Raw genomic sequence first — 14,606 nt, 5'->3', positions numbered from 1 at the left:
AAATTCGCCACTGGCACCCTGTGCTCTTCACAGATGAAAGCAGGTTCACACTGAGCACGTGTGACAGACGTGACAGAGTCTGGAGACGCAGTGGAGAGTGATCTGCTGCCTGCAACATCCTTCAGCATGACCGGTTTGGCAGTGGGTCAGTAATGGTGTGGGGTAGCATTTCTTTGGAGGGCCGCACAGCCCTCCATGTGCTCACCAGAGGTAGCCTGACTGCCATTAGGTACCGAGATGAGATCCTCAGACCCCTTGTGAGACCATATGCTGGTACGGTTGGCCCTGGGTTCCTCCTAATGCAGGACAATGCTAGACCTTATGTGGCTGGAGTGTGTCAGCAGTTTCTGCAAGATGAAGGCGTTGAAGCTATGGACTGGCCCACCCGTTCCCCAGACCTGAATCTGATTGAGCACATCTGGGACATCATGTCTCGCTCCATCCACCAACGTCACGCTGCACCACAGACTGTCCAGGAGTTGGCGGATGCTTTAGTCCAGGTCTGGGAGGAGATCCCTCAGGAGACCATCCGCCACCTCATCAGGAGCATGCCCAGGCATTGTAGTGAGGTCATACAGGCACGTGGAGGCCACACACAATACTGAGCCTCATTTTGACTTGTTTTAAGGACATTACATCAAAGTTGGATCAGCCTGTCGTGTGTTTTTCCACTTTAATTTTGTGTGTGACTCCAAATCCAGGCCTCCATTGGTTGATGATTTTTGTGTGATTTTGTTGTCAGCACATTCAACTTTGTATTCAATGAGAATATTTCATTCATTCAGATCTAGGATATGTTATTTGAGCGTTCCTGTAACGGTGCAACCTCCAAAAGAGCAGCCACCGGGATTTACGTACGGCAAAGTTGGCACTGTGGGTGTGGATACGAGGAGGCGAGATTCCAAGTTCCAAGTTATTTTATTGCGCACAAAAACGAAAGAAAAACTGAATCAAACAGAAAGAAAACGAAAGATAAACTGGACAGTTACTTGAGGCTACGCTGCAAGGCTAATCCTCATCATGCAAGTTATTCTCTAGCTGTTACAAGCAGCTAACAGCTTCACACAGGGATTACACCGCTCCTCCCACAGGTAGCTGAGAAGACCTAGCTGAAACAACACAGAGCGCTCTTATCATCGAAGCCCTGCCCCGACTAAACTAATTACTTGCTCGGAGGGATGATGTCCCAAGGCTCTAACTTACATACACTCACACAAATATACACACCAATCTACACAGGTGTTGACTAGTCATGACTAATATATACATATTACTGGTAAGTATTTATTTACTAATTAATTTACTAAATATTTACTAATTAATTTACTAAATATTTACTAATTAATTTCTTCCTTTGCAGGTTTTCCCCCTTTAGAACACTGAGGCCCCTCTCCCTCCCTGAAGGTGGATCCGTCCAACAGGGACAAGAAGCCTCGGTCCCCTTTACCTCCCATTTGCCCTCATCCCCTACTACACAGGACATCAAGGTAGGTACATACAACATTACACAAATATTCCAATTGTTACTATTAATCTCAGTGATGGGCATACACTGCACCATCACAGTTCCCTTTATTTTTTTGAGCAGTGTACATCTATATAACCATCATAGACCATGTGAGAGCATCTAAGAACACATTTTTGAGTGCAGACGGTCTTTATAAGATCCAAGCTAATTATATCACTTATCCAAAGACATAGATTTAATGCCTCGTCTTTTCTCTCCTTTTCATTCCTTATACAGCACACCAATGTGAAATGGATTTGTATTGGAGTGGTTTCATGGAAACCTACATTGAGTGATGGACATAAATCTTACTAGCAGTACAACACACAGCCTTATTTGTTGACTGTTCCTGGAGCATATAACTATCACAGTTTAATCTAGTTAAGTGTCCTTGTGTATGAAACACTCACTTGGGAAATAAAGCTGTTATTCTATCCAGACCACCTCAGCCAATGTTTTGGCGAGGTGTTAAAATGTTTCCCATGGTGAAATGAAAAAGTACAGATGTGTTTATTCAAGTTACACTTAGTGGGGAAAAAAACAAACAAACAAACACCTGCTTGGTTGGTCCCATGCTGGTGTACATTTAGCAACTAAAACTAATGGGATATAGTCAGTAAGTGTGAACCGACAGATTACACCTGTACGTCCCTGACTGCATAGCTGATGAGGTAGATGTTTTTAATGAACTGTCAAGCGTATATCACAAGTGAGGATTGAGAATCATTGACCTCTGTATGTAGGCCCTCTACTGGCCATTTTGTAAGTTGAATGGAAATCTGCTCTGATATTTTGAACGAATATAATCTAATAAAATGCTCTACGCATAACTCTCATCAGATAACTTAGGAGGCTGTGAGGCAATGAGGAGTGAAAAACCCCTGCTGTAAAAACAATTCACACCTCCACAAACCTGCATGGTTGCATTGAGATAAAATGGTCAGCACAACTACAGCTTTCATCATGTCAAAATTATTCTCTAAAACTACCACAATAAAAAAAACACTTATTTTCTCACTTATGATGAATCTACTTCACTTCCATTTATGTAAGCGCATCGTGTTCACCTGAGGGGACTTCCAGAACAGGTGGAAATCGCGTGCTATGGCTACTGTGAAAAGAGGTTAACCCACACTGACTTGTCCACCTCTGTGCTTTACAGATGTCCAGTGATGTACTTTTACGTTATATCTCTATTTCTTACCAAACCTCAAACAGGAAACAAAGTTTTAAGACTCATTTGCTGGTCAATTATCACAGCTGGGTTTAGTGGAATGTGTGTCTAAGCCGTCTGTACTTCTCATTCCTGAGTCGTTTTGATCCCTTTTCTAATTAAGCGCAGGCGAGAGGCTTCTATTGTGGAGCGTTGAAATTGATTTCATTTACAACGATCATTTTCCCCAAAGAGCAGGGTGTGTTAACTGCTTTTGGCACAACACAGTATTTTAATGAGGGGAAAAGAGATTGAGGCCTTTGTCAAATCTCAGTTGAATAGGGATAGCTTATTCATGCTCCTCTATGCCGGGGTGTTGGTGCCATGTTGTGCGGTTCAGCTGAGGTGAATAAATTAGACATGATATTTGGGACTGATGGTGTAAATCCTAAGTCAAAAAACAGTGCCGTAGTTGTGAGTTCTAGACAGCTTAGCTCCTCTCATCTAACAACAGCTGTGATAATTCTGTTAAATTTGTTTAAAGCAAAGATGAGTAGCAAAAAAAAAAAAGTAATAATTTCTTTGGTTCTGTTTTGTTATCTGAAAATCATAATGTACTGTGAGGGCAAGAACAGTTGTGTTCTTTGAATAGGCACGATGAGGATGACTTTGAAAGCCAGTAATTTTAAGCTGGATAACAGCAGGACCTTGCTCGATACTGGCTACAAAGTTAAGCACATCTTCAAATGTCTGATGCCTTCAGACTCTGGATTTAGATAATATGCACATGTTCCTGGACACTGCAGAAGGTTGTGTCATTGGTGCAAAGATCATCTATAATAGTATACCGGTATTGGTGTTACACAACAATTCTGTGTTTTAGCTTTAGCGGTATTAATAACTAACAACTTAGTTTGCGATATGTTCAATGCTTCTGATTGTTTTGGAAGAACAATTTGGTTTAAAACTGTCTGGTTAATGTTTGCAATAGTGTTTATGTTCCCTTCATAAGTTTCCTGAAGTTATTTTACAGGATACCTCAAGACTTTCTAGGCCTTCAGAGAAGGCCCAATGATTTCTAAAAATGGAAAAAAAAAACAACATTTGTAATTTTTAGTCAATTTTATTCAATCAAATCATCTTCATTGTATTTAAAGTATTTGGATTTGTTTTTCTTTGTGGTACTGTGTCTTGGTAGATATAGCTAAGCGAGTTCCCCTATTGATTAGGACTTTAAGAGCTGAAGAGAAGTTCTAACTAATTAGATTAACTATCAGTATAATTACAAAGTGACCAAGGAATCAACCAACCATGTTTTGACCTCTAGTAAGTGGGGCCAAATTTGTGAGGAAAAAACATCCCTCCAGGCTTCTGAAGGTCCTAGATATGTCTGTGACTGAATATAAACAGCGACCTAATCAGTTAGAAATGAAAAACAGCTGTGGCAGCAGCTCTATAACAGAACTCACTACTGGAAGAGTCACTGTGAAACTGCTTTAAAGTAAACTATATTCCGAAATGCCTGTCACAAGCTTCCAATAAAGCATGGAAAGTCTTTTAGAGGCTTCAAATGTCTGTCTTTAATGTAGAACTGCTATTTTCAAATTTTCTGTCCTACCTTAAATGCTGCAGTTGTTATATGCTGTTGCTGGTACATGCCAGAATGTAGTTGCTGTACTGCTTAAGGTGGAATAGAAACCTGGAATAAGGAGGTCATTTTAGCCTCAGTGTTTATCTGAATCATCACATTAGCTTAGCACTAAAAACTGCTAGAATCCTATTACTAAGTGGGTTTTTCCTCATTTTTGAAAGTTTGAACATTTGTTGCTCAAATCGAAGGCCTAGCTCTAATACATTTGGCACCGTTTCACATGCTAGTGCTCATATATTGCGATTGTCAAACTGCGCAGTTTCTATGTCTGAAAACATGTTTGCAGCTTAGAGATGCACAAAAGTAACAGGATTTGTGTCACAATAAATTGTCTAAGGTTTTTAAAAATTTTTTTTTGGATGTGTAGTGTTGGTCCATGTCCTGAATCAGCCCTGATATGTTCCTTGGCTTTAGAGCACTCTGTAGCAGTACGGGGTAGATACTTTTTCCTCCACACGTTGCTGTGCTGTGCTGTCAATCTGATAAAACCATGAAGCATGTTTGTAGAATATGAATGATTTTAAAATCATATATAAATATATAAAAATATATCAATTCAAAACTGTGATTGCAACTTTGATTGTGAATGCTATGTATGTTGACATCACCTCTCCAGTGATTTACCTAACTAACTCACTAATAGAGTAATGGAGCAGCCCTTAAGATGGTGTCTGTTATTCTCCTGAAGGGACATGATGAGGCTACACTGAGGGCATGTTAAAAACATGAGCAGTGGGTACTTGCTCAGTGACTTTAAATTTTGAAACAGAAACTGCATTAAAATGTGCGCTCTGTAAACATGTTAACTTATTTTCAGTTAGACAATCAACAAAATGTGTCATTTGTCCAACTTTTTCATATGATTATGATTATAATTGTGACATTCCAAAACTGATACCAAATCGACGCTTTTGGTTTGATGTATCACAATGCAAACATTGATGCATTCAGCTGTAGACAGACTATTTGAATGCAGCACAACGCTGTTGATGAGGTCACATGCTTGCCGCGAAGATTAGATTTTTTTTTTTTTTAAATGTTGGGAAACCATGGCTAGTGCTCACTAGCCACTCAGCGATGTATCAGTAAAAGGGCCAGAGCTTATCTCTACAGACCTGCTGTCATGACTGTCAGCACACAGCACAAATAAACACGTCCTTGCTGCTTTGTTCTTGCCTCCAGCTCAGTGGAGCTTTTTTTTTCTTTTGCTTTTCAAAAGGCTCCCCGCCTGTTTTGTGATTAATGGGGAGAGCACTGGCAAGGTCCTTCTGTGCGATTGCAACCAGCCTGTGATCGTGACAAGAGTTGTTGATGCATTTCAAAACATATGAGCATTGGTGGACTTTACTATAGCAGAAATTAGATGTCGTCCTTTCAGGATATGACTGTGACATTATCTCAAGCTGTACCTAAAGGGCTTAGTCAAAGGAGGCAACAGAAAAGAGAATATTTAAGAATTGTTACAAGCTACTGATTGGCCTTGTTTTTCCTGATTATAGCATGAGTGGGGAAAAGGTGTTAAACCATGTTGTTGGTGGTTGTGGGTATGGCATTTATATTTTTTATATTTCTGAATGCACTGGTATAGTAACACAGTAACCCTGCTCAGAGTGGTGCAATGTAAAAAGGGGCCGGGTAGGGAAGTAGGGATGCTGCTGCAATATCCAACCATATCAAGTCCTTGTTGTTCCCTTTAATTACCGGCACAGCAGAGCCACATCTTTCTAACAGCAGCGGGTCACCAGCTTTAGAGAACATAGATGTTAACACTTTACCATAAAGGGTGCAAATGACTTAAACCTACTTTTTGCTGACCGTTAAACACTAAGTTACTGATGTGAACGTTGCCTATGAACTGCTTGCCTTTGGACTTTTATGCTGTTTGTGGATCAGAGGTGTCTGTGGATGCTGAAGTTTTTAATGCTTGGATACTTGATTTTTGATACAGAATAAAGCAACGTTAACTGAAGCTTGGACAGCTAGCGCATCGGGCATTAGTTTCCCCTATTCAGCTGTTCTGCGAATTTGAAGTTTTTGGAAGCGGGAAGACAACAGTGGTATGTAACCGGTGCTTGTGCTGTGTTGGCTATTGCTTGTTTGAACACAGTTTGGTTACTTCCACGAGATGATGTTGTTGTCCTTGTGACGGGCCTGTCACTGTGTTAGACCGTGGCAACCGCTGTTCAGTGCTGTGTGCAGGCCTGAAGTTCATTGGGAATTTGGCGTATGTGTGTGCTGTGGCTCTGCGCGTGCTCAGAGAGCTGTTGAGAAATTGCAGCTGTTTTTGAAGTTGCCAAGCTGGTATTGTATGCTGCTTGTCTTGAATGCTTAAAATGAGTGGATCACAAGCTGCGTCTGTCGTTGGAAAACCTGAACAGGATAAACGATCAATTGTTCACACTGGGAAAGCTCTTGCAGACAAAATTGAAACCATCCAGACAGGAAGAAAAAGGCATGTAAACAAAATGAAAAGGATAATTGCATCTCTCAAAGAGCTAATGAAAGATGATAAAAATTATTCACAGGTTAAATCACAGCTTGATGAATTAATACATCTGTTTGAGGATGCCAGCGCATTACATGAATCTCTACTGCCTTTAATTCCACTTGATGAGAAAGATAAGCAAAATGCATGGTTCTCAAGCATCACTAAATACAATAAATGTTTCATTGAGGATGTTAAAATAGGGCTTTCTGAGGCTGATAAATGTTCAAGCAGGCCATTTTCTGACACTGTGCCATCCCAGGAAACCCCATTAGAGGGGGAAATGGGTTATCAAGACCACATTGAAAAGGAACCTCAATTGTCTCTTAATCTTCCGCATGATGTTCATGATGATATGTTGCCATCTGACAGTGTATCAAATCAAGGCAGTAGGTTAAGTTCAAAAGTATTATCAACTTCTTAAATTATCACATCTTAAAGCAGAAGCTGAAATGGCTGCCTTGCTTGCACGTCAACACATGCTCAAAGAAAAGCACGCAATTGAAGTACAGGAGAAGCAATTGAGGAGAAAGTAAGAACAACTTCAGCTTGAAGCAGACATAGCTGCAACTGTTGCAAAGGTCAACGTGTTGAGAATTGGATCCACTGTGCGGAGCACCGCTTCACGGAAATCCAATGGAATGGAATCATATTTTAAAACGAAGGACGAAATCTTTGAAGTTTTGAATGCTGATGCAGAGACCTTTGTTCCACAGACACTTGATGTAAATGCAAAAGGAAATATAACCATTGGAAATGCAAAGTCTAAAGTAAAAACAGTTCAACAAAGTGTGAAAAGGGATAAGCCTGCACCTCTCCTCATGGGGCCTTTTGATCCATCCAGACCATGTAGTACAATTTCGCGTTTGCCATTGCAGCAAGCTGCTTGCCCAGTAACCAGTGGAAATCTGCTGTCCATTATGGAGAAACAAAGTGAACTAACTAGTATGTTGGTCTATCAACAAGGTCTTTCATCATTACCTAAAAGAGAAATTCTAGTCTTTGATGGCAGTCCTCTGCACTTCCATGCTTTCATGCGTTCATTCGAACAGGTCATAGAAGCAAAAACCAGCAATGCTGATGATTGTCTGCATTACCTTGCACAGTACACTAGGGGGCAGCCCAATGAATTTGTCAAGAGCTGTCAACATATGTCTGATGGTGCTGGATATGTGAAAGCAAAGACTCCGCTGTATGATCACTTTGGAAATGAACATGTGATTGCAGCTGCTTATTTGAATAAAGTCCGTTTATGGCCGTTAATCAGATCAGAGGATGGAAAGGCTCTTCAGGCATACTCTCTGTTCTTACGTGGGTGTTGCAATGCGATGGAAGAACTTCATGGCCCCTCTGAATTGAACACACCTGCCAATATGCTTGCTGTGATAAAGCTGCCGTATAAGTTAAAAGACAAATGGCGAACAGTAGCATGTGACATCCAGGAGAGGCAGCATCGCAGAGCTAGATTTGTTGATATTGTTTTCTTTCTTGAGCATCAAGTTAAAATTGCTACAGATCCTGTCTTTGGAAACCTATGTGACATTCCTCCAACACATTTAACAGCAACGGGCAGTGATGGAGGGAAACTTCCTTATCCAAGGGCAAAAGGAAGTAGCTTTGGTACAACTGTTACTGCTTTTGAGAGAAAAAATCAAACAGAGGCTTAAGATCGTCACACTTTTGTGAAGGTTTGTCTGTTCTGCAAGGGTGGACACGTGCTAGTCATGCTCTCTGCTTGATAAGAAACCTCTTGATGAAAAGATTTCCTTTCTTAAAAGAAATGACATCTACTTTGGATGTTTGTGTACTGGACACATCAACAAAGAATGTAGAAAATGCCTTTCATGTAAAATGTGTGATTTTCAGACATTCAAGTATCCTTCATATCCATCATAAGGAGAAGAAGGAGGTCAAATCCAACACTGAAACAGATAACATTCCTGTTACAGTCCAGACTAGTGGTCTTATTGGGGCCGGTGGACAAGACTGTAAGCTTGCCATTGTACCAGTTAAGGTAAAATCAAAGAAAAGCCAAAGAACAGTGGAAACACATGCCTTCTTGGACCAGGGGAGTTCAGTGTCGTTTTGTACAGTGGGCCTCCTGGACAAGCTGAATCTCGCTGGGAGAAAGACCAAGATTCTCTTGCGCACTATGGGACAAGAGAAAGTGATAGACAGTTTCATTGTGACTGAACTGGAAGTTGCCGGCTTGGACAGTGATGTTTACTGTGAAATGCCTGACCTCTTTACTCAACATAGAATGCCTGTTAATGTGTGTAGCATCCCAAAACAACAAGACCTGGATGACTGGCCACACTTGAAGCACATTTATCTGCCAGAAATTGAGGCGCAAATGGAGCTTTTGAATAGCATGCACATGCCCAGAGCATTGGAACCTCTGGAGGTTGTCTGGAGCGTAGGTGATGGACCTTTTGCCATTAAGACTTTGCTCGGTTGGACAGTAAATGGGCCACTTGGCAGGGAATGCTGCGGAAGTCCAGGATGTCCATCAGCAGTCACAGCCAACAGAATTTCTGCTGTTACGCTCGACAAGTTATGGAAAGAGCAGTTCAAGATGGACTTCCCTGAGAGCCAGCCAACGTGTCTTAAGCTTGAAGAGAAAGTTCATCAGAGATAAAGATTTTCACAAAGTTTACACTGCCTTCATGGAAGATCTCATATCCAGGGGATATGCACAAAGAGTGCCAATTAAAGATTTGGAGCGCAGTGATGGCAAGGTTTGGTATATTCCCCATCATGGGGTTTACCACCCTTTTAAGGGGAAAATCCGGGTTGTCTTCGACTGTGCAGCATTGTTTCAAGGCGTTTCTCTTAATGCGCAGCTCCTGAGTGGCATTGACTTGACAAATGCATTGGTTGGTGTGTTGACTAGGTTCAGGAAAGAACCCGTTGTGTTGATGTCTGGCATCGAAGCTATGTTTCATCAGATGCGTGTGCCAGAGGAAGATGCTGACCTGTTGAGATTTCTCTGGTGGCGATTTCAGTCAGAGCATGCAAGAGTATAGGCTGGGTGTTCATTTGTTTGGGGCGACTTCTTCTCCGAGCTGTGCTAACTATGCTCTACGGAACAAAACACAGTTTAGCCGGCAGGTGATTGACACCTTGATATGTGGATGCATTTAAATTCTACATATCCATCCCAGACAGACCATTGACCCGCAGAGGAATCCTTTCCACAGTGATCTCCTTCTATGACCCTCTGGGGTTCCTTGCTCCTGTTTTTTTCACAGCCAAGAAGATTCTTCAGGATCTGTGCCAGAGGGGCATAGGATGGGATTACACTACACCATCCATAGTTGTTCAAGAGTGGAAAGATTGGGTGGGAGAATTGAGTTTGTTGGACAACCTTAGCATCAGATGATGTTTAAAACCTCCTGACTTTGGAGAGACGACCATTGCTCAGTTGCATCACTTTGCAAATGCAAGTGAGAAGGGGTATGGTGCTGTTACCTACCTGCTCCTGCGAAATAGTTACTCACACACACAGCTCCTTCATAATGGGGAAGTCCAGGGTGGCACCTTTAAAATTAGTCACGATTCCCCGCTTGGAATTGACAGCAGCTGTGGTGGCAGCTCGCATGGATAGACTGTAGAGGAGGGAGCTAAGGCTGCCTCTCTAGACTCAGTGTTTTGGATAGACAGTATCTTGGTGCTGAAATATATCAATAATGAGACATGTAGGTTTCGTATTTTTGTAGCGAACAGAGTGTCAGAGATTTTAAAGGCTTCTAAGGCCTCCCAATGGAGGTATGTGAACACAACACACAACCCAGCAGACTTTGCTTCCAGAGGTATGAGGGCAGAGCCCTTTTTAATTAACACTGAATGGATATCTGGTCTGCATTTCTTATGCAGCCAGAGAAGGAATGGCCTGTAAACCCAGAGTACTTGCAGGAGCTCCCACATGAAGACCCTGAAGTTAAAGTGTCTGCCACTATTAATGTTTTGCAAGCAGATGGTGACAGTCTGTTGGCTCATTTGATTAGTCGTACTTCATCTTGGACATGCCTTGTCAGGGTGATGGGTTGAATCTTGAGGTTCAAGACATTGCTCTTGCATCGTAGAAAGGACAAGGCACATTTTCAGTCTGCATCTGATTCAACTCAGTGTGAGGATGTTCATCACAGAGTGGGGTTCTGTGATGGCTTTCTCTCTTTGGAAGAGAGTAAGGATGCTGAGATACAAATAATGAAGTTTTGTCAGTGGAAGAGGTATGCTGAAGAAATCTCCTCCATCCAAAGTGGAGAGAGTGTGAAACGAAGTAGCTACATCTATAGGTTGAATCCTGTTTTGGAGGATGACATGCTGCGAGTTGGCGGTCGTCTTAGTAGAGCTGTTAAGTCTGAAGATTCCAAACATCCTGTCATAATCTCTAAGGATTTTTACATTTCCAATCTCATTTTACAGCATATCCATAAAGAGGTGGGTCATAATGGTAAGAACCACATTCTCTCAAGGCTGCATCAGAAGTATTGGATTCCTGGTGAGGGCGCTTTGATAAGAAGCATTACGTCAAAGTGTGTGGTCTGCAGACTTCTTTGTGGATCGCTAGGCCAGCAGCAAATGGCTGATTTGCCTGAAAGCAAAGTGACCCCTGAGAAACCTCCCTTTAGTTTTGTTGGAGTGGACTATTTCGGCCCGTTTGAAGTAAAGCGTGGGAGAAGTATTGTGAAGCAATATGGAGCCATCTTTACGTGTTTAGTGATTAGAGCTGTACATATTGAGGTTGCCTCATCTCTTGTTACTGACTCTTTCATTAATGCTTTACGCCGTTTCATCGCAAGACGAGGCCAGGTTCAAGAGCTGCTTTCCGACAATGGTACCAACTTTGTGGGAGCAGAGCATGAGCTGAGACAAGCCATGGAAGAGTGGAATCAGGAAAGGATTGCTGATGCGTTGGCTTTGAAGGGGGTTAAATGGATCTTCAACCCTCCAACTGGATCGCACCATAGTGGAGCATGGGAGCAGTTGATACGTTCCATCAGAAAGGTTCTCAACTCCACCTTACAGATACAGTATCTGGATGAGGAAGGCCTTCAAACTGTCCTTTGTGAAGTGGAGTCGATCTTGAACAGCAGGCCCATTATACAAGAATCCATCGATCCCAACGATTTGGAAGCTTTAACACCGAACCACCTCCTCCTTCTCAAGCCCAATCCTTGCTTAGCATCTGGTCTGTTTCAGAAAAATGATCTCTATGCACGTAAGAGGTGACCTCTTCTGGAAAAGATGGATTAAAGAATATTTGCCACAACTTCAACAGCGCCAGAAATGGGCACAGATTAAACGCAACTTCATTCCTGGAGATGTGGTTCTCATAATGGATGACTCTGCACCTCGTGGTTCCTGGATCATTGGAAGAGTCACAGCAGTTGTACCAGACAGGAAAGGACTTGTACATCAGGTCTGGATTAAGACCTCAGCCAGCCATCTATGCAGACCGGTCACAAAGATATGCCTTCTTCAGGAGGCCTCTGACTCATGACCTCTTGGAACCAACTTGATGTATCTATAATATGACTTGATGTTGAACATTACAGACATGCAGCATAGACTGACTTGATATCTAGGCTAAGTGCTGGTAACCTCTGGCCTATGACTGACGAGTAAGAAGAAGAGAAGAAGAGAGAAAATAGTTTAGATGGACTTTGAGTACATTGTATTATTTCATTGAGAATCTGTGAGGTTGTATGTCTTGGATTATGGTGTCGGATGTGTAATTATTACAGTGTGGTGATGTAATAATTAGGGGCCGGAATGTTGCAGACAGGCGTAGGCTTGGGTTTAGGTTTTGTGTGCACCTGGGTAATGACGTGCACTATCTAGGTCACACGGTGTTGGTGGCGATAATGATTTGTAATATCACCTGTTCACTTCCTAGGTGAGAGTGAGTAGTGAGTGGGTGATGGGGGAAGCCTACTTTTTGCTGACCGTTAAATGCTGTTGTGTGTGTGTGTGTGTGTGTGTGTGTGTGTGTGTGTGTGTATATATATATATATATATATATATATATATATACACTGCTCAAAAAATGAAAAGAACTTAAACAACACAACATAACTCCAAGTAAATCAAACTTCTGTGAAATCAAACTGTCCACTTAGGAAGCAACCCTGATTGACAATCAATTTCACATGCTGTTGTGCAAATGGAACAGACAACAGGTGGAAATTATTGGCAATTAGCAAGACACACTCAATAAAGGAGTGGTTCTGCAGGTGGGGACCACAGACCACTTCTCAGTACCTTTCTGCTTTCTGGCTGATGTTTTGGTCACTTTTGAATGTTGGTGGTGCTTTCACACTCGTGGTAGCATGAGACGGACTCTACAACCCACACAAGTGGCTCGGGTAGTGCAGCTCATCCAGGATGCCACATCAATGCGAGCTGTGGCAAGAAGGTTTGCTGTGTCTGTCAGTGTAGTGTCCAGAGGCTGGAGGCGCTACCAGGAGACAGGCCAGTACACCAGGAGACGTGGAGGAGGCCGTAAGAGGGCAACAAACCCAGCAGCAGGACCGCGACCTCCGCCTTTGTGCAAGGAGGAACAGGAGGAGCACTGCCAGAGCCCTGCAAAATGACCTCCAGCAGGCCACAAATGTGCATGTGTCTGCACAAATCCTCCATGAGGATGGTATGAGGGCCCGACGACCACAGATGGGGGTTGTGCTCACAGCCCAACACCGTGCAGGACGCTTGGCATTTGCCAGAGAACACCAGGGTTGGCAAATTTGTGTTAATTGAGATTTGAGTATTCCCTTTATTTTTTTGAGCAGTGTATGTATGTATGTGTATATATATATATATATATATATATATATATATATATATATATATATATATATATATATATATACTGCTCAAAAAAATAAAGGGAACACTCAAGTAACACATCCTAGATCTGAATGAATGAAAGTATCTCATTGAATACTTTGTTCTGTACAAAGTTGAATGTGCTGACAACAAAATCACACAAAAATTATCTTTGGAAATCAAATGTATTAACCAATGGAAGCCTGGATTTGGAGTCACGCACAAAATTAAAGTGGAAAAACACACTACAGGCTGATCCAACTTTGATGTAATGTCCTTAAAACAAGTCAAAATGAGGCTCAGTATTGTGTGTGGCCTCCATGTGCCTGTGTGACCTCCCTACAACGCCTGAGCATGCTCCTGATGAGGTGGCGGATGGTCTCCTGAGGGATCTCCTCCCAGACCTGGACTAAAGCATCTGCCAACTCCTGGACAGTCAGTGGTGCAACGTGGCGTTGGTGGATGGAGCGAGACATGATGTCCCAGATGTGCTCAATCGGATTCAGGTCGGGTGAACGGGCGGGCCAGTCCATAGCTTCAATGCCTTCATCTTGCAGGAACTGCTGACACACTCCAGCCACATGAGGTCTAGCATTGTCCTGCATTAGGAGGAACCCAGGGCCAACCGCACCAGCATATGGTCTCACAAGGGGTCTGAGTCAGGCTACCTCTGGCAAGCACATTGAGGGCTGTGTGGCCCTCCAAAGAAATGCCACCCCACACCATTACTGACCCACTGCCAAACCGGTCATGCTGAAGGATGTTGCAGGCAGCAGATCACTCTCCATGGCGTCTCCAGACTCTGTCACATCTGTCACATGTGCTCAGTGTGAACCTGCTTTCATCTGTGAAGAACACAGGGCGCCAGTGGCGAATTTGCCAATCCTGGTGTTCTCTGGCAAATGCCAAGCGTCCTGCACGGTGTTGGGCTGTGAGCACAACCCCCATCTGTGGACGTCAGGCCCTCATACCATCCTCA

General features: G+C 42.7%; 1 protein-coding gene across 1 annotated transcript in view; it reads left to right on the top strand.

The window, feature by feature from the left end:
• msx2b (muscle segment homeobox 2b) overlaps window positions 1-14,606 on the top strand; it is a 136,775-nt gene that overhangs the window by 48,470 nt on the left and 73,699 nt on the right. The window contains exon 2 of the mRNA XM_037545785.1: window positions 1,361-1,487. The gene's annotated coding sequence lies outside the window, so the exon portion shown is untranslated. The remainder of the gene's footprint in view (window positions 1-1,360; window positions 1,488-14,606) is intronic.

Source organism: Pygocentrus nattereri, chromosome 16, assembly GCF_015220715.1.
Source record: "Pygocentrus nattereri isolate fPygNat1 chromosome 16, fPygNat1.pri, whole genome shotgun sequence".
Lineage (NCBI taxonomy): Eukaryota > Metazoa > Chordata > Actinopteri > Characiformes > Serrasalmidae > Pygocentrus > Pygocentrus nattereri.
The sequence above is the reverse complement of the archived record's forward strand: the minus strand, read 5'-3'. Positions and strand labels throughout refer to the sequence as shown.